This window comes from Protopterus annectens, chromosome 3.part1, assembly GCF_019279795.1.
Source record: "Protopterus annectens isolate FY-2018-M chromosome 3.part1, PAN1.0, whole genome shotgun sequence".
NCBI classification, from domain to species: Eukaryota; Metazoa; Chordata; order Ceratodontiformes; family Protopteridae; genus Protopterus; species Protopterus annectens.
In genome coordinates, this window is record NC_056732.1 from 91,556,155 (window position 1) to 91,578,709 (window position 22,555).

At 43.2% G+C, this 22,555-nt stretch overlaps 1 protein-coding gene across 1 annotated transcript in view; it reads left to right on the forward strand.

The window, feature by feature from the left end:
* The window catches only part of NSMCE2 (NSE2 (MMS21) homolog, SMC5-SMC6 complex SUMO ligase), a 1,433,635-nt gene that overhangs the window by 520,539 nt on the left and 890,541 nt on the right, over window positions 1-22,555 (forward strand). The gene's annotated exons all lie outside the window — the stretch shown is intronic.

Sequence of the window (22,555 nt, forward strand, 5' to 3'; positions counted from 1 at the left end):
CTTTCTTTTTCATATATTAAAATCCACGCCTCAGCTATTTCAGCTCACTACAACACGGATCCTCCCTTATTTTCACATCTACTTCTAAGGCAGTACCTCAGAGGGGCCAAAAACATTAGGCCTCCCAAGACAGCACCAACACCAACTTGGGACCTCAACTTTTTTCTGGAAAAACTTACGCTGCCACCTTTTGAGACAGCTTTCTCAGCTGATTTAAAGTTTATATCATGGAAGACTGCCCTGCTGCTAGCAATTACTTCAGCCAGAAGAGTATCAGAGCTACAGGCACTAATGGCAGTAGAGCCTTTCCTCATTTTTCATCAAGACAGAGTTTCTCTACGAATTTAACCCCTCCCTTATGCCAAAGGTGGTATCCACTGTGGCTCAAAATCAAACCCTCCATTTACCCACCTTCTTCCCAAATCCACAGAACAAAGGAGAAAGACTCCTGCACTCCTTGGACATTCACAGGCAACTACATTACTACTTGGATAAAACTAAGGTTTTCAGAAAATCTGACCAGCTTTTTGTATCCGATGCTACAGCATCACAAGGAAAGGCTATCTCAAAACAGACCATTTCCAAATGGATAGGACATTGCATACGTTTTTGCTACACCCATCATGGAAAACCAGTTCCTGCTAGTATAAGGCCCCACTCCACCAGGGCAGCAGCTACATCTACAGCCTTCCTCAGGGGGGTGCCAACCAAGGATATTCTGGAAGCTGCAACTTGGAGTTCAGTACACAACTTCACCAAACACTATCACTTACCACTTTACTCAAGTCTAGAGCTGGCTTCGCCACTGCAGTTTTGCAGGGCCTTCTAGCCTCCTCTAACCCTGTTTGACTGGATTCAACCCAAGTGTGATGACTGCAGCAGGGTAACACGATGAACATAGTACAGTTTTGTACCTACCATAAATGTAGATGTTCGAGTGTATACCCTGCTGCAGTCCAGGTTACCCTCCCTCCATCCCCTCTGACCTAACTGAAACCTTTCAATACCTTAAAATCTGATACAACCTTTGTGGTGTATTTGCTTATAGCTGGAGGGATGTTTTGTTTGTGCTAAACTTTTATTATTGGTACTATCTACTGACCACCTTTTGGGGGGGGCACCTGACATCTGGGGCAAGAAAGACTGAAGAAAATGGCGTCGGATGCCTCTTATATACCCCTGGAGCACTGACATCAGGGAAGAAGCGACAGCAACCGATGCCGGACCAAGACTTTGGAATTCAGGCCAAATGCGGGACTGCCTGACGACAGGATAACCCAAGTGTGATGACTGCAGCAGGGTATACACTCGAACATCTACATTTATGGTAGGTACAAAACTGTACTTTCTTCCCTCTTCTTTTTTCTGCTTTCTCTGCAGCCTTGTCCAGAATTTGTTCACTTCTCTTTATACTGCTTCTTCCCTACTAATGCATGTTTGTCCTCCTTGTCTACTTAGCTTTCTTCCATCACTGTGTCATGGCCCCCACATCTGCCTCCTTATCCTCCACCATTTTCATCAGTATTCACTTGCTTTTTTACTCTGCTGTCTTTACATCTACTGTCTGCATTTTTCCAACTGTGCCTAATGCTGCTACTTCCAATATGTTTACACTGGGGCTTGCACCTGGAAGTGTTCCTTGTATAAGCTTACATTTTTGTTGGGGGGGGTGTAACTAAAGAGGAAAATATAAATGAGACAGAGTAGGAAAAAGAGAAAAAGATGTTAGATGGACATGAGCAAAAATATTCTGGGGAAGCTGATAGTGTTGATATTGCAAGCAGAAGCTGCTATTCCCTTATTCTTCAAGTGCTGAATAACATAGTTTCATAGGTAAGTACTAGGCTTTTGGCCCAAGGGCCTATGTAAGCCTAGCCAACAAGGTTCCCTGGCTTACGCCACCCAAGAAAGTTATTTTCCTGTGGCACTGTCGAGCAGAGACACAGAAGTGATCCCTGGGGTGTATTTCCTATTTCCCATCCACTCATCAAGATTTTTCTTGAAGAGTGCTAATGAAGAACTTTGCCTGACATAGATGGGTAGCCTGTTCCAGAGTATGGGAAGTCTCTGGGACAGGAATCTATCCCCCCAGCATGTCCTGTTTATTGTGGTGACAAGGTTTAGGTCCCTAGAGCGTGTAGCTCAGAGGGATTGGGATTTCTTTAGGTGTAGCATGTCCAACAGCTCTAGGTCTAACATAGCTTTATATGTTAGGCAGAGATCACCTCGGAGTAGGTGATATGCTACAGAGTAAAGCTGGAGTTTTTTGAGGCTGTCAGTGTAGGGCATTTGTTTGAGGCCAGTTATCCTCTTTGTGAGGTACTTCTGTGGCCTTTCCAGCTGCTGCAGATGTCTTGTGAGGTACATTCCAAAAGGGGAGTTGTACTCTATAATGGGTCTAATGAGTGTCGAGTAGAGGGGAACAATGACCTCTTTTTTCCTGGATGAGAACCCTTTTTATGATGAGGTGTGCCACGTAGAAGGACTTTCTGACTACTGTGGCGATGTGACTATCAAAGGAGAGACTACTGTCCACCTGTGTCCCAAGGTCTCTTATCACACTTTCGGTGTTAAGTAGATTGCTGCCTATGTGGTAGTTCATGGGTACAGAGTTTTTACCAAAGGGGATGACACTGCACTTTTTGGCATTGAGCTTGAGGCCATGGCTCTGACACCAGGCATCTGTCTCAACGAGGCCCTTCTGTAGGATGTCCACATCATTTGGGGACATGACTATGGCTCCTAGATTGCAGTCATCTGCGAACTTCATTAGCCAGAGGCCTTCTGTGTTGGCCTGTACTTCAGAGAAGTAGATACCAAACAGGAGAGGTCCCAGGACGGAACCCTGTGGTACTCCACTTGTCACTGCTTTGAGGTCAGACATAACATCCCTTATCTCCCTTTTCACATTAGAGCAGATAGACATTTAATAAAAGGGATTATTATTTTTTTTATGTTGAAATGCATTAATTATACAAGTAAATATGCTCTTTGTGTATCAAATTATTGGTCTGTAATACCCCATGACATGTGTAGAACTATAATAAATTGCTCCAGTAGCTCTTATGCTGCTTCTGGTTGATATTTCCTTGGAGTACTTCCAACCAGTAAGGTGCATGTTCTGCAGTTTTTTTTTTTCTTTCCTCAGTACATCAAACTAATTACAAGATGTCTACCCTGGAATTTTTCAAATGATTACTTGATTTTCCAGGTTGCATTCCTCCATTATTTGCCTTAATAGTCAACAAAGTTGTTTTATCTTGAGTAAGGATTGTAGAAACATATGTTGTAAGTTCTGCTCACAAGAATCTGTCTTCCTGTTAACTTCCCCAGCAGAGGTATTTTCTCCATATGTAATATATCCAGATAAACCTCCCCGAAAATAGTTTGACTGGGAGTTGGAAAAATGCATGGTCGTTCTGAAGGAAGTGGTCCTTGCCGTTCAGATAAGAAAACATTTCCCACAAGGAAAGGAATCTGAAAACACAGTTGTTTGCTGTCACAGAATCTCGAACAGCTAATTTGATTTTTTAATGCAGGTCTTTATTTTCTTTAAGGTAACAGCCATGCTGTATAATTATTTACATAAGTTAGACAGTTGTGGTAGGGAGTTTATATATGTGTATGTATATATCTATATATATTTCATGCTGGCAGTTGTACAGAAACTTAATGGCAGTTATGAAATCTGATCAAAAGTGATTTGGCCAATTAAGCAGACGTATTCGGTATCCTTTATCTTTGTGAAATTTTATCTATTTTTTTCTCTCTTTTGGCTCTGCTGTCTACCATCATTCAGACCACTGTTAGGGGTGGTTAGAGGCATTTGTTGGTTTACACCCCTTTCTACACATGAAATTTGGCAAAGAGGACAAGCACGGGACTAACAGCAGAGGCTGTCTCATCACTTCCATAAGCAGCATTTTCTCTAAGAAGCCTTACACCCTCCCCTTGAAGTAAGAGGGGTAGTTTCCAGTGTCTCCACCAGGAAATTGCAACCCCCCCCCCAATGTGTTCCAGAGTAAATGTTTCCCTCCTAACCTGCTGTGAGAGGTGAGTGGGTCATGCCCTTACTCCACCTCCCTGACTGACCCAGTGTTGGATCAGCTAATCAAACCCCCCACACACACACACACACATCAGCTTCTTCTGGTACCCCTGTCCAATGTCAGGTCTACCAACTCGTCATAACCTCTCCCAGACTTGTTCTACCAGGTTTGGGGCCAAGAAGGATCATTAGGTCTTCCTCATAATTGCTGCCATGGAGGAGTTATAATGACCTACTCTCCTCCCCCTTCTCTGTGATCATATGTTATGTCCAAGGGCTACTTCTGTGTATGGAACACACCTCCACAAAGAGAATACCTTGCCAGGCATGAGAAGTATGATCTTTCTGGGGAATGTCATTTAAGCATCACTGGATTTTCACACCTTTATCCTTCAGTACAGCATTTTTATTTTCTTTTTTCCTCTTGAAGTTTTCTTTGACCCCTTTTCTAGATTTGCAGTTGATGGCCAGTATACAAGGTTCAAAATGAAAGTAGTATTTTGAGATGGCTCATTAAAAAGTGCAGTTCTAGCATTCTACAGATGACTCTAACCATTAAAAATGGGGGTGAAGTGTGCACATCTGATCATTTTGTCTCTAATATTTCTGGTCTACAGTCACACGGTAGCTATTGTCAGGCCATAGCTTCTTGTAAAAAGGAAAGATTTCCATCTGTTTTGATTGCTTTAACTGTTTGTTGATCTGTATAAAATAACCAATTCTGGGTCGGTGTGAGACTTGTGAGTCACCTTTGGTGAAGGGGTATTGTTCCCAGCTACTGAATTCTCAATTTCAAGTGGGATGTCTACTGAAATGATCACCTGAAAAAAATGCTTACTGAATGGAGATTTTACTGCCTTTTTAAATGCCACATGAAAATTTGTACCCTCAGACTGCCTTGATCTTGACTCATTCAGTATTTTCTCCCATCATCTTTCTCAGACAATGTTATGTTTGCTGTGAATGCTTGAGAATTTTTTGTTGGCCATCTAGCTGATGTGTAAAAGACATTCTTTGTCAATGCATACTTTCATGGTTTGTGATTGTGTACTTTGCCACTGAATTCCAGTCATATGCTTATAATTTTGCAGCCATCACAGTCTTGTGTTATTGTATAGTCAATGTGTAATTCCTGGGTACATGCATTATGGAATAGAATTTGACATTTTTTGGGGGAGGGGTGTGATACTATTTATGGATTATAGATTTCAGTGGTTCATAGATATGTATAGATATATATATATATATATATATAAGACATGCAGACCAAAAGACAACTGAGAAGCCCAACAGAAATTGGATGAGTTAAGCTCCCCAGTTTGGTCTGCCGTTCGGGATATACTACAGGTGAATTTACGATTACCCATCCAGTTGTTCAGAGTATTTTTGAATGTGAATGATGTGTTGCATTACTTGATGGGTAGAGGGCATTTAAAGTTTGTTCCTTAAGTAGTGAATTTGTTACACTAGGAATATCTGGGACCAGCATGCTCTGTTTATGGGTCAGTGAAGGTTAAGTTCTTTGGTGTGGATGTTCATGGGTGCTTTTTGTCTTATATAGGTGTAGAGGTTTAAGCAGGATGGGTCTTTCATAGCTAAGAATACCAGGCTTAGGTCAACACAAAGGATCATTTTTGAGAAAATATAATGAAAGGGAATTTAAATTGCCATAGGTGTGAGTGTGTGTGTGCGAGTGAGTGGTACGGATGAACTTCCACTGCAGGGCTAGCCACCTGGCAGTGTAAACATTGGCTGAAGATGATTGTTACTGTTGAAGTGACACAAAAGGGTTCATAATGGATAGATAATGTAAGGGAATGTAGTCTATCAATGAAACTGAGTGAGATTAAACCAGTCATTTTCTTGGTCAGAAATGTTTGCATTCTTTCAAGTTAGATGAGATACTTGGAGATGTACCTGCCGAAGGAGTATTATATTCCATAATGGGTTGAATGAGGAAGATGTAAAGATGGGATTATGACGACTTTATTCCTGGAAGAAACACCTTTGGCCTAGGAGAAGAGCTGTGCAGGTGAGAATGACTAAAAGGAACTATATGTATTTGAGTGTACTAGTGAGGGAACCCATCTCAAGGAAGATAGAAGTGTGAGTAGTCTGTAGTGGGTGTGCATTATGAGCTGATGGTAGGGTGTTGATGAGGTAATGAATGGAAGGGGTTAGGAAAATATAAATGTAATGAAAGAGGAGGTGGGTGAGGTAGGGGAGCGGAGTGAGCCTGTAGCAAAGCGGAGGGTGAACAGAGCGGGTGGCACCCTTCACTTGAAGATGAGAAAAAAAGAAATCTATCTCCACAAGCCAACAAGCAAAGGTAGAAAAAACAACAGCTGTAAGTTTCAGAAACTATTTAAAATACACAAATTTGCATTTGTTGAAAAGACTAGAATATTACAAAGCTCAAAGGGTTGTTAGTGTACAAAGTTTGACATAGAGAGAATGTCGGAAATTAAACAGAAACAAATGCCATTGAATCTTCTACATCACAAATGGTACTTACAGTTGTGCACACTACTGAGGGACACCCGTGGGACAGAGAGTAACACAGTGTAGTCAGGCAGAGGTTTTTAATATTTAAAGATGATGCCCCATCTCAGGGGAGGAATAAGTAATCTCTCAAGAGGAAGGGGGAGGGAACAGACTGGATTGACAGGGCTGGGAAGCTTACAATAAGATTATGTTAGGAGACTGAGAAAAGGGGGGGGGATGAGAGCCAGGGCTTGGAGAAAGCTGTGAGAAAACAGATTTGACAGGGATAGGAAACTTACAATAGAATTATGTTAGGAGAAGGGGGAGGCTTTGAACCAGGAGTTTGAGAAAGCTGTGAGAAGAGAAAAAAAAAAACAGCTAGCCCAGGCCAGTACCTAAAGACATCTGTTTAACTATGTGAACTCAAAGCAGATTCAGTAGAGCGCCACGGAAGTAGAGCATAAAATAAATGCAAAGCTTTGGGAAACCGTATACATTTGTTACAGTAAACGGGAGAATAAAATATAAAAATAAACAAGATAAATAAAATAAGAATATAAAATAAATGCAAAGCTTTGGAAAATGTATATATTTGTTACAATAAATGGGATTAAAGGGGGGGGGGGTCCAGTAGTGTGCACAGCAGAAGAATCAGTAGGAGTAACACAGAGAGAAGATTATAATAGACCTGCACTGCTCACAGTCTGTTTATAAAAGTAGGACTTGGAATAGCTTTTACTTGTTTGTACGTGGTTCCGGTCTTCGTGATCTTGTATGCAGGCAGTTGCTTCAGGTTTTTTTTTTTTTTTTTTTTTTTTTTTTGTTGTACTTTTGAATGTGGTTAAGTGAACTGCTCACAGTCTGTTGACAAAAGTAGTTTTTACTGGTTTGCACAGGGGTTCTGCTCTCCGTGCTCTTGTATGCAGGCAGTTGCTTCAGCTTTTTTTTTTTTTTTTTTTTTGCTCGTTTTTGTTGGACTTTTTAATGTGGTTAAGGGAAGGTGTGCACACTACTGAGGGACGCTCGTGGGACAGAGAGAAACACAGTATAGTCAGGCAGAGGTTATTAGTATTTAAAGTCAAATAAAAGTAAGAAGATATCGGCTGGATAGGATGGGGGGAAGACATATGGATTCCAAACCCCCTTTGAAGACTTAAGGAATAGCTCATGAAAGGTCACAGTGAAAACAGCAAATACATACAAAGAACGGCATAAAAAGTTAAGGAATTTGCAAAAGTCAAAGAACATTTTAAACTACTGAACTGCAGAGTAAACAAATCACCTTAATCCCTACCAAAAGTAGAGATAATCACCCTAAACCAAGGAAAGGAAAATTGCTGATATTTACCATTATTAACAGCTCATTCAAGCAAAGTAATGCACAGAAATGATGTTGTTTTCTTACCTGTGACAACATAATGAAATGCAAAGCAAGTAAGATGCAATTTATCAGGACCGCTATGCCCACCTTCAGCTGTCAGAATAACTTGCAACAATAAATGCATATAAATAAATACTAGTCTGGCAGAAATCCATAAAAACATTAATTTCACGTAGGCAAGGAACATAATACCATCACTCTCCTACTGGTCTCCATTATATTTAGGGACTGTTCCAAAGCTACTTTCTTACTATAACTCTCAGTTGTTTCTGATTCTGCAGAACATCTCTGATTTTAACTCGCATTTTTGACCTGTTCTGCAAAAGTTGATTTTTCTGGTAAATCAATGAGGATTACAGTCAATAATGATACAGTTTCACACTTTTGGTTGTTCAGAAAATGTGCAATGATGAAAAAAACTGTTTTGCAATTAACCTAATTTCTAACAATTGCTATAATTCACTTGTCTCCAATTTTGAACCTTAGCCTTCATAATCTTTGGCTTTGTCTATCATTCTTGAGCAAAGATGTTGACAGCTATGCTTCCCAAAATTCTCAAACTGCCTAGGTAAACTTCAAGCTGCCCTCACTGGTCAAATTTCTTTCTCAGACTACCGTGTTTGGCAACAAATTCCTATTCTTAAACAAATGCACTGAAGTATCTATTCTCATACACATCATAGTGGGAAATTTAGGAATAAACCTTTATGGTGGAATTACCACAAAAATAAATAGTGCAACAAAAGGAAAAACACTGGTCTTTCATAACACTGTACTCCACCACCATAAAAAGATTTAAAACTTGTTAGGAAAAATCTCAAGCTTTCTACCAAAAATGCAAGGCTACCATTAAACTAAAAACTGTCACTTCCACCGAAGACAAAAAAGCTTTCTTCACCTATTCCAGGAATATCAGACACTGCACTCAGTTCTGCTCTGAACTACTTACTCTGATTCAGAGGACCTTCCCAGCATTAATGCTGGCAAATTCAGTTTCAACTTCAAGTCACCAAGCACCCCGTCTATTCTCATTCCCCCTTACCCGCCTAATCCTCCTCACCTATTAGTTCTCTTGATCAAGCCCTTTCATCTCTACCAATGACCAAAAACTCCCCTTCTACAAGTCTTGACAATATAACTGTCTGCCTCTTAAGTGTTAAATATAGTTTTGTCTCACCACTATTTAACCTGCTCAATCTCAGTCTCTCCCCTAGTTGTCGAACTGCCATATGGCCATACCACAGATCCAGGTAAATACCAATCATTAGCCTCACCAGTACCATTTGTAACACCATGGAATATATCACAGAGCATTTGATTAAATGATATACGAAACCTTCAGTCCCTCTATACAAACCATTTTGGCATTGATAAAGTTAGGCCTTGTCTTGACAGTCTAATCAACTTGTTTAAGTCCTTTGATATAACTGTCAAAGCAGGTATTATCAAAAAAAACCTAACATTCAGTCTTACATTGCCACTGAAAATTGAACTGGTTTTCTAACAGGACTCACACAGTAAAGGTCAGGGGTATCTCTTATGAACAAAAGCACACACTGGAGTTCTCAAAGGCTCAATACTGTGCTCTCTGCTCTTGGGTATCTGCTTTTTTTGATGTTAAGGTAAACAATAATGATGAGCTATGGCTAAGTTTCTCAGCGATTACAAACTGGATGCCATTACTATCACCTATGGATACATACTCTTCAACACGGGCTCAACTAGAATAAAACCTGGTACACTGACAACTGGCTTAAGTTTAGTGCCAAAAATGTACTGCAGTTTTTCTTGGCGATCAAGAATTATCCACACCATACCATAGCAAAGACCCCCCTCTCATTATGTCACTTGTAGCCTACTATTCCATGCCACCTCTATTTACACCACCCTAAGCCCATCTCCACAATCATCCAACACTCGCACCATACCATTATCAGACAACAATAACAGTTACTTTGATATCTCACCTTCTTTAATCTCAACCTATATCCTTACTCTCACCCAAACAAAACTACTCCCTACCAACTCCAAACTTAAACTTTGCTTCTCACAATACCCCAGACCCTTCCCAAGGAACAATCATACCCAAGCTATTATTCACCTTCTCCTCTCACTTACTAATGTGGGGACATCCAGCCCAACCCAAGCCCAAAGCATCCCCAAAAATCTAACTCAAATCCAAAACAACACCAACTATACTTTATAACAGTAAACATTCATAGTATTTGTAATAAAATTACCGAATTTCATACCTGGTTAACTACATACACCCCACTGTATTGTCGCTGTAACTGAAACATGGCTAAAGCCACATATTTCAGATACTGAAATTCTCCCTCCAGGGTACAACATAATTTGTTCTGATAGACTCAGCAGAAAAGGTGGTAGTGTTGCATTAATCTATCAATACTCCCTAAACCTCACTTCCTACCCCAAACCAGTCCCTACTTTTGGAAATTTAGAATTTGTCTTAACATCTCTTCATATTAACAACAACAAAAGCCTAACTAGTGCAGTAGTTTATATGGGTTTATATCACATCATCAAATCATCAAAATTCCGAATCACGTAACATCGAACACACAACACTGAAATGGAAAACATCGAAATGGAAAACAGCAACATGTGGAGTGTCTGTCAAAAACAAATTGCTCCATGCAGGGGCAAGACCCCCTACACCCTTAATGTTTCATGTCCCCATTGGAAAATGCCATTTACAGCCTTTCGATGTTTTCCCTTTTCGATGTGTGTTCGATGTTACGTGATTCGGAATTTTGATGATTCGATGATGTGATATAAACCCGTTTATATCCCCCCAGGCCAGAACATTCCCATTTTAGAGGAATTTCTATCATGGATAAACCTAACTATATCAAATGAAACTGTACTCCTAGGAGATACAAATATTAATTGGCAAATTCTTACCTCCAGCTCCCCAGCCAACAGCATAAATTTACACAGCTTTACTCAGCTTATCAAAACTCCCAAGCATGGTCTATCCACAGGATCAGAATCTATCTTAGATTGGATATTAGTTACCCACCCTTGCAATTACTCAAACACTGGCACCCTACTCAATATACTAAGTGACCACCTCCCAGCATAAACCCACAGAACTTACCCTCAAATAGTCAAAATACACTCCTATAAAGCATGCAGAAATCTCACCCACTTTGACCAAAATAAATTCTCAAGCATTCTAAAAACCCAGAACTGGCTCCCACTAAAAACTGTCCCCCTAGACAAAGCAGTTAATTGCTTTAATAAGCTCGTCTTGGATACTCTTAGTAGCTTAGCCCCCATACGTACCAAGTGAATGAAAGTGAATCACACCCCATGGCTAACAAAACTGGCCAAACAATGCCTCCTTCATAGAGATAAAGCATGGAAAACTTGGCAAAATATAAACAAAACAAAATTAATTACAAACAACTCAGAAATAAAACCAAGAAGCTAGTACTACAAGATAAAAAAATATTTCTCCTCTAAGCTAAGAACCTTACAAAATAATCCAAAGAAATTCTGGAGGTCAGTCTCTATCCTCCTCAATCCTGGCACTCAACACAATCCATCTCCTGCACCTGAAAAGACCCCATAGCAAATTTCTCATGACTGTAACAACCGCTTTATTACCAATATTGAAAAGTTAGTCAAAGACTCCTCAACAAGCCTAAACCCATCATTCCAGAATACAAATAATGTCAAACAAAATTACAATACACCACTCATTCATGACGTAAATTCCAATCCATCTGCAACTCATTCATTTTCTATTCAACCAGTACCCACATCTCTCATATGGAAACTCTTAAACTCAAACCATGCTCTCTTTCTGCAGACAACCTTAACCCAGAATATTTACAGCTAGCAGCAAACGCAATTGCATATCCAGTTAGCATTCTTATAAACTGCTCTCTCAGAAGGCTACATCTCACATTTATGAAAAAAACTATTATTACCCCACTACATAAAGGCAGAAACTCTCACGACCTCTCAAACTATCACCCCATCTCTATACTTTCCCCATTATCCAAAATCCTTGAGAATTATGTACACACGCAATTACTCAAATACCTCATTGATAATGATCTTCTGTCTCCCACTCAGCACGCCTTCTGCCCAGGGCACAGCACTGTTACAGCCCTGCTGTCATTCACTGATACTGTCAACAAAGCCTTAGATACAGGTCACTCCACTTCAGTAATCCTATTGGATCTATTTAAGGGTTTTGACACAGTATCACTTACTAAACTTCTGATCCAGCTAACAAAACTTGGTTGCTCCCCCAAATTCCTTAACTGGTTTACATCATACCTAAACAATAGGCAGCAGTCTGTAAAGTGGCATAACGTCCAATCTGATCATCTGTCAAACAACACAGGAGTCCCACATGGTTCCATTCTGGGACTATTACTCTTCAATATATTTATTAACGACCTCCACAAAGCCTCACAACTAAGTAAAATTATCCAATATGCCGATGATTCAACAGTAATCTTTACTTCAAACATTTTCTCTGACCTCCTCACAGTTACTCAGAATGCATTTACAGAGATAGAATCATGACTAAACAGTTTACAACAGCTACTAAATGGCAAAAAAAAAAACTTCTTTTATTCTCTTCAAGACTACCAGATATAGACTTCAAAGTCTTTTCTGAAGACACAACTGAAATGCAACTACTAGAATCTGCCAAACTACTAGGCATTACAACTGACAACAAACTCACCTTTGAAATGCACATTCTTAATGCAATAAAGAAAACGTACTTTAAGCTAGGCAAACTTTCTCACCATAACCTCTACACAGACAAACCCAACAAAATTGGCAAGTACCTTACGCATCCCTTCCCTACTTTATGGTAGTGCCATCTTTACTAACCTTCACTCATCCCTCAACAATAAACTCTGTTATACTCAATTCATGCTAGCCCATAAACTAATTTATAAACCAGATACCTGCCCAGCACTCTCATCAATACTACAAACTTATATTCCTACACGTACCGTAAGATCCTCCAACAAATTGCTGTTAAGTGTAACCAAGCCCAATAAAAGAGCTGGACTATGCTTGTTCTCCCATAGCATTGCTAAACAGTGGAACTCCTTGTTACCCAAATAGACTGTATAAAGACATATAAAGTAGCATTAAAAAGATATTTCCTAAATAACCTCAAATGCCACTGCAAAACAAACAAGCCACCATAAAACCTGCACTACTTAATACTAACCCACATCCGTAGTTCGAAATGACTACTACTTTGATAGCAACGCAGCTCAAATACCATTATTTCTGTTTTATAAGAACTGCAATGATGTTATGTGGTCCTATCTTGCCTACATTCTTTACTCATGGGTTCGGAGCCGAGAATCAGCTCCGACTCGGCCAACTTATTTCTCTAGCACGAAGTCTCTAATTGGTTGGGCTAACCCGGTATCCCAAGATGCACCTCGTCCTAGCCCAGATCTCGTTTGCCGCTCGTAGAGTTAGGACGTGGTCTCGCTTGGCTGTGGCTAAGTACCCTTTTTCAAAACTTTTCATAAGTCTTTAGCGGTCTGTTCTCTTGTAAAAAGCTATTTTATTAGCTAGGTTTTCATTGTGAGTGTACTGTGTAATCAAGTGGTGTGTTTTGTGGGTATCCCTCTGTTTTGGCGGGCTAGGCCCGTTTAAATTAGAGGACCTAGTCCTCTCCTGTGTTGTTTTTTTTTTGTGTAAACTTGTGTTTTGTTTGGTTTTTTGGTCGGTAGTTAGATTTTCCTTGCTGCACCAAAGAAACGTTTAAATTAGAGTTTCCTTGGCTGTTCGTAGCTTGGTTTTTCCCGCCTTCCTCTTGTGTCTGTCATTGTCGGTTGAGTGGGTGTTGTGAATTACTATGTCTAAAGAGCAGAAAGAGCATAAACCCTCTGGGTTTAAAAAATGCTCAAAATGTGGCTACAAGATGTCCATTACAGATGAGCATTCTATCTGCGTTTATTGTCTTGGTGCTATTCACCTGCAAGAGTCCTGCAGTTTTTGCCACGCCTTCAGCCCGAGGGTACTGCAGGAAAGAAAAAATAAGCTGATTTTGAAGGGCCTGGTTAAGCCTTCTTTCGAGGAGTCCTTAGACTCTTCTTCTAGTATAAAGTCTAAGACTTCCAAGGCCAAGAAAAGATCTCCGGCTCCATCTGTCTCCTCGGAGCCCCCGGCGAAGGTTTCGAAAGTGGATACTGCCTCCTCAGCTCCCTTGTCCTCGGGGCCGCAGGAGGTATCTGTTGTGCTGGAGTCGACCTCGGCCCCGATATTATTGGAGCCTATTCGGAGCCGGTCACCCAGTGTTAGGCATGAGTCTCTGGGTATGAGATCCCGATCTCCTTCTATTTCCTCTAAATCCTCTAGGCTGTCTGATTTGGATGTGGATAGGGTGGTCCAGAGGCTCCTGCAGTCGCCGGTGTTAGCAAAATTGTTCTCTGCTCCAACCCAGTCGGCTCTGGAGCTAGTCCCTATTCTTGTATAGATGATTCCTCCTCCGAGCACCCCTGTGTCATCGGTTCCGGAGTGCTCCACGCCGAGTGATGTTCTCGTGTCGTCTCCAATACCCCTTGCGAGTTTATTGGAGCCGATGTCTGCTCCAACCATGTCGGTTTCAGTACTCTGGTTTCCTCAGTCGGACCCGAGGGGGATATCTCTGGACTCTTGTCGGTTCCGAGCCTCCCTCTCGGTGCATCGGCTCGGGGAACCCCGACTCCGGTTGTGGTCTCTGAGACGGGTCAGTCCTCGGATTCAGGGGGACCTGCCTTCGAGGCCATGAGGAGCGCCACTGGCCAGATAGTCAGTTACATCACCCGGATTGGTCACTCCTTCCCCCTACACCCCGGCTAGAGCCTCTAACACCCCCCTATCCGTGGATGGCGGAGCCCGAAGGTCTGAGGATACCCCCATGAGCCTACACCAACTTTCTGAGGGCCCCTCAGTGTCGTTGCCTGAGGAGCCCCCTAGAAAGAAGTTGTGCAAGAGGAAGCACATAGACTCCCAGGACAAGTCCCTCACTTCCGATACCGACCTCGAGGAGTCAGAGGGGTCCCCCAAGTCGTCCTCTGATGATGTCTCTTTCTCCGACATCCTGGAGATCTTGAGGCAGAGAGGCGGCGACTGGCCGTCTAAGACCCCCTCTGAGGAGGAGTCTGTATTCCTCAAGGCCTTCGGAGCTCAACTCTCTGCCTCCTGGGTGTCTCCACCCTTCGATGAACTCCTGGATTTGATTTGTCGAAGTGTGTGGGAGAGCCCCGATTCCGTGGAACCGGTGCCCAGACATCCAAATAAGTTTCTTTCTGATCCCCTGGGGAAAGAGTTCCTGACCAAAGAGGTTTCCGTAGATGCCTTGGTGGTGGCGGCAGCCACTCAGCAGGAAGTTGCAGAGGCTTCTTCTTCCGTCCATCCACTTAACAAGGAGTCCAGGAGTATGGACCGGTACCCTGTCTTCAGCAACCTTTATTTTGCAGTCGCTGAATTATATTTGTCATTTTATTCAGCTCCAGAGAGATCTCCTTAAGGAGCTAGGAGACACTCTGACGGGTAACATACCTGAGGCGGTAGCGCAGACTGTTAACGCCCAGTTGCCTACCCTTGGTTCCATTGTCAGCTCGTCCATGAGGCTCATATCCTATGCAGCCGAAGGGGTGAGTAGGGCAGCTAGCTCAGGTGTAGCTCTCAGAAGGCAAGCCTGGATTCGCCTGTGTCATTTCGCTGAGGCCTTTAAGTCTTCCTTCACTGACGCCCCCTTTGATGGGTCCTCACTCTTTGGGACCAAAGTGAAAGACACCCTCACCAGATGCGAACAGGAGGGGATGACCCTATCTGCCTTAGGGGCCCGTTTCTCTCTTCCTTCTAGGCCTTACCCCAAGGCTCAGAGAGGATGGAAAATGTGGTTGAAGAAGTCACAGAAGTCTTTCCCTGATGCTCAAGGTGAGTCCCCCTCCAGAGGCAGAGGAGGGGGAAATTATTCTGGAAGACGCCATCCTAGAGGCAGAGGAGGCCCCCACAACTCGGGAAACCACGATTCTTTTCGCAGGTCTTCCTTTCAGTGTTCCTGAGATGTTGCCCCACTGTGCTGTTCCGGAGCCAGTCGGGGGCCAAATTTCATTGCATCTGGAAGCCTGGGAAAGCATCACCCAGGATTGTTGGGTGCTTCGGATAGTTACTGGAGGTTACACTATTCCCTTTTTATCTACACCCCCTCCAGTCAAAAGAATCTCGGACGTTCCACCCAGTCAGCAGGATCAAGCAGCACTAGAAGTTTCAAAGCTGCTAGAAAAAGGAGTCATCCAAACAGTCCCCTCGTACCATATCAGATCAGGAACTTACTCAAGACTCTTTTTGGTGCCAAAAAGAACAGGGGACCCGAGACCCATTCTGGATCTCAGCCGATTGAATCACTACATTCTGAAGTCCAAGTTCCGAATGGTCACTCTTCAGTCCATTTTTCCCTTGCTGGAAAAAGGAGTATGGATGTGCTCCATCGATCTCAAGGATGCCTACTACCACATCAAGATGGACAAGGCATCCAGGAGTCACTTACGCTTCCGGCTGGGAGCCAGTCACTTCCAGTTTCGTGCCCTGCCCTTTGGTCTCACCACAGCTCCCAGGGTGTTTACCAAGTGTATGGCAGTGGTGACAGCTCACCTGAGACGTCGGGGATTCCAGGTGTTTCCATATCTGGATAACTGGCTTCTCACCGCCCCCACCAGGCATCTCCTCATTCAAGCCAGGGAGGCTACCATTACACTTTGTCAACAACTAGGAATTACCTTGAACTGGGAAAAGTCTGCCTTGCTGCCTTCACAGCATGTTGTTTGTATAGGCGCAGAGTTAGACTCTAATGTAGGCCTTTCTGCCACAAGATAGGATAAGAGTGCTGCAGTCTCAGATTCACGCATAGTTGCCCCTCAAGAGAGTTCAGGCCAGGTTAGTTCTCCAGCTTCTGGGATCCATGGCTGCCACCATCATGCTGATGCCTCTAGCCAGGTTACACATGCGGATCCTACAGTGGCTCCTTTCAGCCCAATGGTCCTTTCAGAAACTTCCTCTTTCCCACTTGATACTTCTCATGGAATGGTGCAAACAGGACCTCCGCTGGTGGCTATGTTCCACCAATCTGGACAAGGGGAGGAGTTTGATTCCTATGTCTCCAGTGGCCACTGTGACCACGGACGCCTCCCAGATGAGATGGGGGGCATTATCTTGGCAGGACGGTCCAAGGCACGTGGCAAGATCACGAGGAACACCTGCACATCAGTGTTCTGGAGATGAGAGCGGTGTTACTAGCATTGCGGGCACTCCAAAGCTCTCTTCCTCTTGGAACGATTGCAGTTCACTCGGACAGCATGTCCGTGGTGTGGTACCTGAACAAGCAGGGGGGAACCAATTCTTATCCCCTCTGCAGAGAGGCCATGTGAGTGTGGCATTGGGCAGTGTCTTCCCAACGGTTTTTAGTGGCAACGCACATTCCGGGAAAGACCAACGTGATAGCAGACAGGCTGAGCAGAACTATTCTGATGCCTTACGAGTGGTCCCTGAACAACCGAGTGGCGGCTCAAATTTTCAACAGGTGGGATCAGCCTTGCTGCGATCTCTTCACCAGCCCTCGCAATGCCAAATGCAGCAAGTACTTCACACTGATCCCCCCACAGGGGGAGTCACCCAGGGATGCTCTAGTCCATGATTGCCCCCCCCCCCCCCGGTCTGATCTATGCTTTCCCTCCATTTTCTCTGTTACCAAGAGTGATTCAGAAAGCCATATCCTTGGGAAGCAGGATGATTCTAATTGCTCCACACTGGCCTCGACAAGTATGGTTCCCCTTTCTTCAGCAGTACGCAGTGGACGGTCTTTGAACCCTGGACCCAGTGCCAGACCTACTGACTCACATGTTAGGACAGCTCCATCCCTCCCTGCGAACCCACAGGTTGACAGCCTGGCTGCTCCACTTCCATCACTAGTTAGACAGCATTCTTTTTCAACTGAGGTGGTACACATCTTGTCTTCGTCTCATAAGTCTTCCACCAGAAGGATTTATTCCAGCAAATGGAAGAGATTCTCCATTTGGGCTCAGGCCCAAAGTTTGGACCCCTTCACAGCCCCAATTCCGTCAGTCTTAGATTTTTTAGCCATGCTTTTCTGACAGGGCTCCGCGCCTGCTACCATTAAGGTGCAGCTGGCTGCAATTTCCAATTTTCATACATCTTACGAGCCTTCTCTTATGGGCCATAAACTCTGTAAGGCCTTCTTGAAAGGCACCTGGTTACTTCTCCCTCCTGTTTCAGAACCTGTCATGCCATGAGATCTAAACCTTGTGTTACAAGCCATCACTTCACCGCCCTTTGAACCGGCTGCCACCTGTGAATTAAAATTTCTATCTTGGGAGGCGGCTTTCCTAATAGCCATTACATCGGCCAGAAGAGTATCCGAAATTCAAGCTTTGTCCATTAAACCTCCGTGTTTGACCTTTCATAAGGACAGAGTTTCCCTGAGACTTAACCCGTCCTTCCTTCCTAAGGTGCCATCCACTGTTAATCTTCATCAGTCTATTGAGTTACCAGTGTTCTTTCCAAACTTTTCCAATAAAGCAGAGTTTAGATTTCACCAGATGGATGTGCACAGACAACCAAGATTCTACTTACACAGGACTAAGCATGTTAGGAAGTCTGATTAACTGTTTGTGTCCTTCTCAAAAAACAGAACAGGTTGTCCTATTTCCAAGAGCACAATTTCTAAATGGATCAACAATTGTATTTCCTTTATCTATTCGTCAGCAGGCAGAAATTTACCTTTTCCCGTCAAAGCTCACTCTACCAGGGTAGTGTCTACATCAATAGCTTACCATGCCAGGCTTTCATTGGATGATATTTGTGCTGCGGCCACCTGGGCCTCTCCTCACACCTTTATTACTCATTACAAGTTGGATGTGGCTTCTAGGGGCCGGGCTTCCTTTGGTTCCATGGTTCTCAGGAGTATTTTCCTATGAGCCGCCCAGGATAGAGGTGCTGGGGATGCTGTCCCGTGAGTAAAGAATGTAGGCGAGATAGGACCACATAACCATAACGCTAGATGTATGTGGTCCATCTCGCCTCACATTCTTATGTATCCTCCCACCTGCCCCCCTTCCTGTAGGATTTGGAGGAAAAGTGGCTCTGAGAACCCTTCAATGTCAGTTTTTTTTTTCTTTCCTTTCTGGCTGGAGCTCCTTCCAGTGGTGGTTGTGTATGGGGTGTGACTGGAATGGCTGCAAACTAGATCTGGGGCTAGGGCGAGGTGCATCTTGGGATACTGGGTTAGCCCAGCCAATTGGAGACTTCGTGCTAGAGAAATAAGTTGGCTGAGTCACAGCCGATTCTCGGCTCCGAACCCGTGAGTAAAGAATGTGAGGCGAGATGGATCACTTACATCGAGCATTATGGTGAGTACATAACTACCTGTTTTTACACTATGCCACCATTAAAAAAAAAAAAAAAGAACTCATGTATTGTACTATACTACCAATTGTTGTCTACGTTTTTATAAGTTTTGAACATATTGTTAAGTTTTATATTTTTGTGTATTCTACATTTATAAATTTTGTTAAGTTTCTATATTTTATTTTACTGTATTAATTGAGGAGCTTTTCTCCCCAGGCCTCCACTGAAAATGGATTTGTGATCCAGTAGACTTTCCCGGTAAACAAATGTCAATAAATAAATAAATTATCCATCCACCAAGGCATATCCCACAGTCTCTCTTTTCTCTAGTATCATCACAGCCCCATTCGTATTGTAACCTATAGGTGACCTTATTTCTAACCTTATTTGATATTTTACTACACATTTTACTATCTTGTGTCCTTAAATAAATTGCCATGTTCACTCCACCCTCTTGTTTATGCTTCCTAAGACTTTTACTACTTTTTCTTAAATTCCTCCCTTCTTTCTCCACAGGACATCCTGTGTAGTTTATGCCAAGTCTTACTTTTCCTGTTTCTTCCATCATGCCTCACTTATTTGCATTTATTCTTCTTGTATAACATTGCACTTTACCTTCCTAAAATATAATTTCTTTCAGCTACTTGTATTTTTTGTTCTTTTTTGTCAGCATTTTGATACAATTATCTTGCCCTTAGAACTAGATACTTTCACATTGGACATCTTGGCATGACAGCCTTCTCCCTTACCTTTCCTCCTTGTCTGGAGGCCTAGTCTTCCCCTTGTCTGTGTTTATAAAAACAAAGTAATCTTCTACCCGTGCCATTACTTCTGGTAGTTTGCATATCACCATTATGACCCCCGGTGGTCTCCAGACAAGAAGGAAAAGTAAAGGAGAAAACATAACAATGTTCAGTGTTGTATTTATGGCCACTTGACCTCAAAGAAGATCATATGCAGCCAATCTCCACAGCTTAATTAACCCCCCCCCTAAAAAAAAAAAAAAAACGTTATTCCACTGCCAACTTCACATCACTTGGCAACTTATTTCACCTTCTACCTGACTTGAATAAGAATAGCTTCTACCTAAATGTATTTTCGTATTATTTTGGTGCAGCAATAGCTTGCTGTTCCGTGTTATCCATTCATGGACTAAAAAGGATATTCCCATTGTACTTCCTAAATATTTAGTTCTCATAATTTTGTGTATCCAAATGAAATCCTCCCTATGGATTCTGTGCCACATGAAATATAAACTCCGCAGCGGATGTTATTCTTCATGAATTCTTTGACAGTTGGGACACGGTTCCAATACTCAGAGCCAGCTTGGACAATATACAGCTCGCGCCAGCCAAAAAAAATCTCGAACTAAGTCTCTACCCACAATGCCCCTCTCTCTACTACCTCAGACCTCGTTTGTTACTCTGTCAGCAAGACGCGTCAGCCATTGCTCTCAGCTAAGTGACTTAGATTTTCTTCTATAACTTTGAATCTCTTTAAATATCCTTGAGTTGTATACTTTTCCTGATTTCTGTTTGAGTGTGAGCAGTTCTACCCTATGCATTTATCCTGTGTATCCCCTCTCTTCCATCTTAACCCATCAGGGTTTTTTTCTCTTATACCATCATTTGTGTTTTGCTTCCACCCTTTACCATTCTGGTAGTCTTATCTACCATTGTTGGTAGATCTCCAATTATTTCCTTCCTGTCGTGTGTAAACATGTGATTGAATTTTTTGTTCATTAGCACTTTTCGCTGTTTTCAATATGGCAGAAAAAACAAAAGACAAGTCTTGATTTAAGCAAGTGCCACAATTATGGAAGAAAGATGCCCAATTCTGATGGGCATCTTTCCTATGTCTGCTGTTTAGGAGCCCCCCCCCCCCCCCACTTAGAAACTAACTGTGATATTTGTAAGGGCTTCAGTTAGAGAACTTGAGTTTAGTGCTGTAACAAGCTCATACTAAAAGGTTTGCTCAAAGTAAATTTTAGTGAAGCCTTGTCCAAGGCAGATGCTGCTAACCAGGATAATCCAAAAAAGAGGAGCCACTCTGTACCTGAATCTCCATCGATGCTGATGGACTTCGGTTCTGAATCCCTCAGAATCGACTGCTAAGGTAGCGAAACTTCAGCCTAATGTCTCCTCTGCACCGTCTCCTTCCATGGTGCAACTGGCACTGACGTCTGCTCCATCCTCTTTAGTTTCCGGATCAGTGCTGACCTTGCCTTCAGTGCAGCAACATGTTTCACCAGCCCCTTCTGCACCTCAGCAGGCTCTGCCCATTCTTTCGTTGCTGAAATTAGATCAGGACATACCCAGGACAAGATATTCTCCGTATATGGACCCCTTTGTGGGCCAGCTCCTTAGCCCCTTCCTAAAACGCCTAGAGTCCCCTTAGTTTTTTCAGTTTGATCCCCCAGGAGTCTGAGTTGGATGTCATGAGATTGGTGGATCAACTGTTGGCGGCCAGAGGTATTCCTGCTCCTTCTCAGGTCTCTCTCCCTCCTGGACATGGGACCTCCTCTCCCAGGACTCGTACTACTTCTCCTCCTCCTCCTCCGACTTCCACCGTAGTTTCAGAGCCCAGCACTTTGATTTCTCTGCTTGGTGCTGTTAGGCACTTCCACCTCAGTGCTGGATGTTGCCTCCTCCTCCGACTTCCACCGTAGTTTCAGAGCCCAGCACTTTGATTTCTCTGCTTGGTGCTGTTAGGCACTTCCACCTCAGTGCTGGATGTTTCCTCCTCCTCCTCCGACTTCTACCGTAGTTTCAGAGCCCAGCACTTTGATTTCTCTGCTTGGTGCTGTTAGGCACTTCCACCTCAGTGCTGGATGTTGCCTTGGCTTCATCGGTTCCTCCTGTAGAGCCGACAGACTCTCTGGGCCGTGACCTGTCTGCCGGTTCTGTGAGTCTCTGCCCACCACCTAGTTTTTGTATGGTGCCGACCTCGGCTCATGGAACATCGTCAGTTGTGGATCCTTCCCTGGCTCCAGCTTCAGAGGTGGGCTCTTGGACAGGAGTGTGACCTTGGTTCCAAGGTGGTCTTTCTTTGTTCCAGTCTCCCACTCCTCTTAGGGAGACACCTCCTTCCAGATCATGGAGAGGCCCTTAGCCTCTGCAGGCTCCCGGCTGGTCCCTCCTGCATCGGAGTGTCACATTTCTATATCCTCTGGTTCAGAGTTGACACCAATCCCTAAGACATGACAACGAGCATCA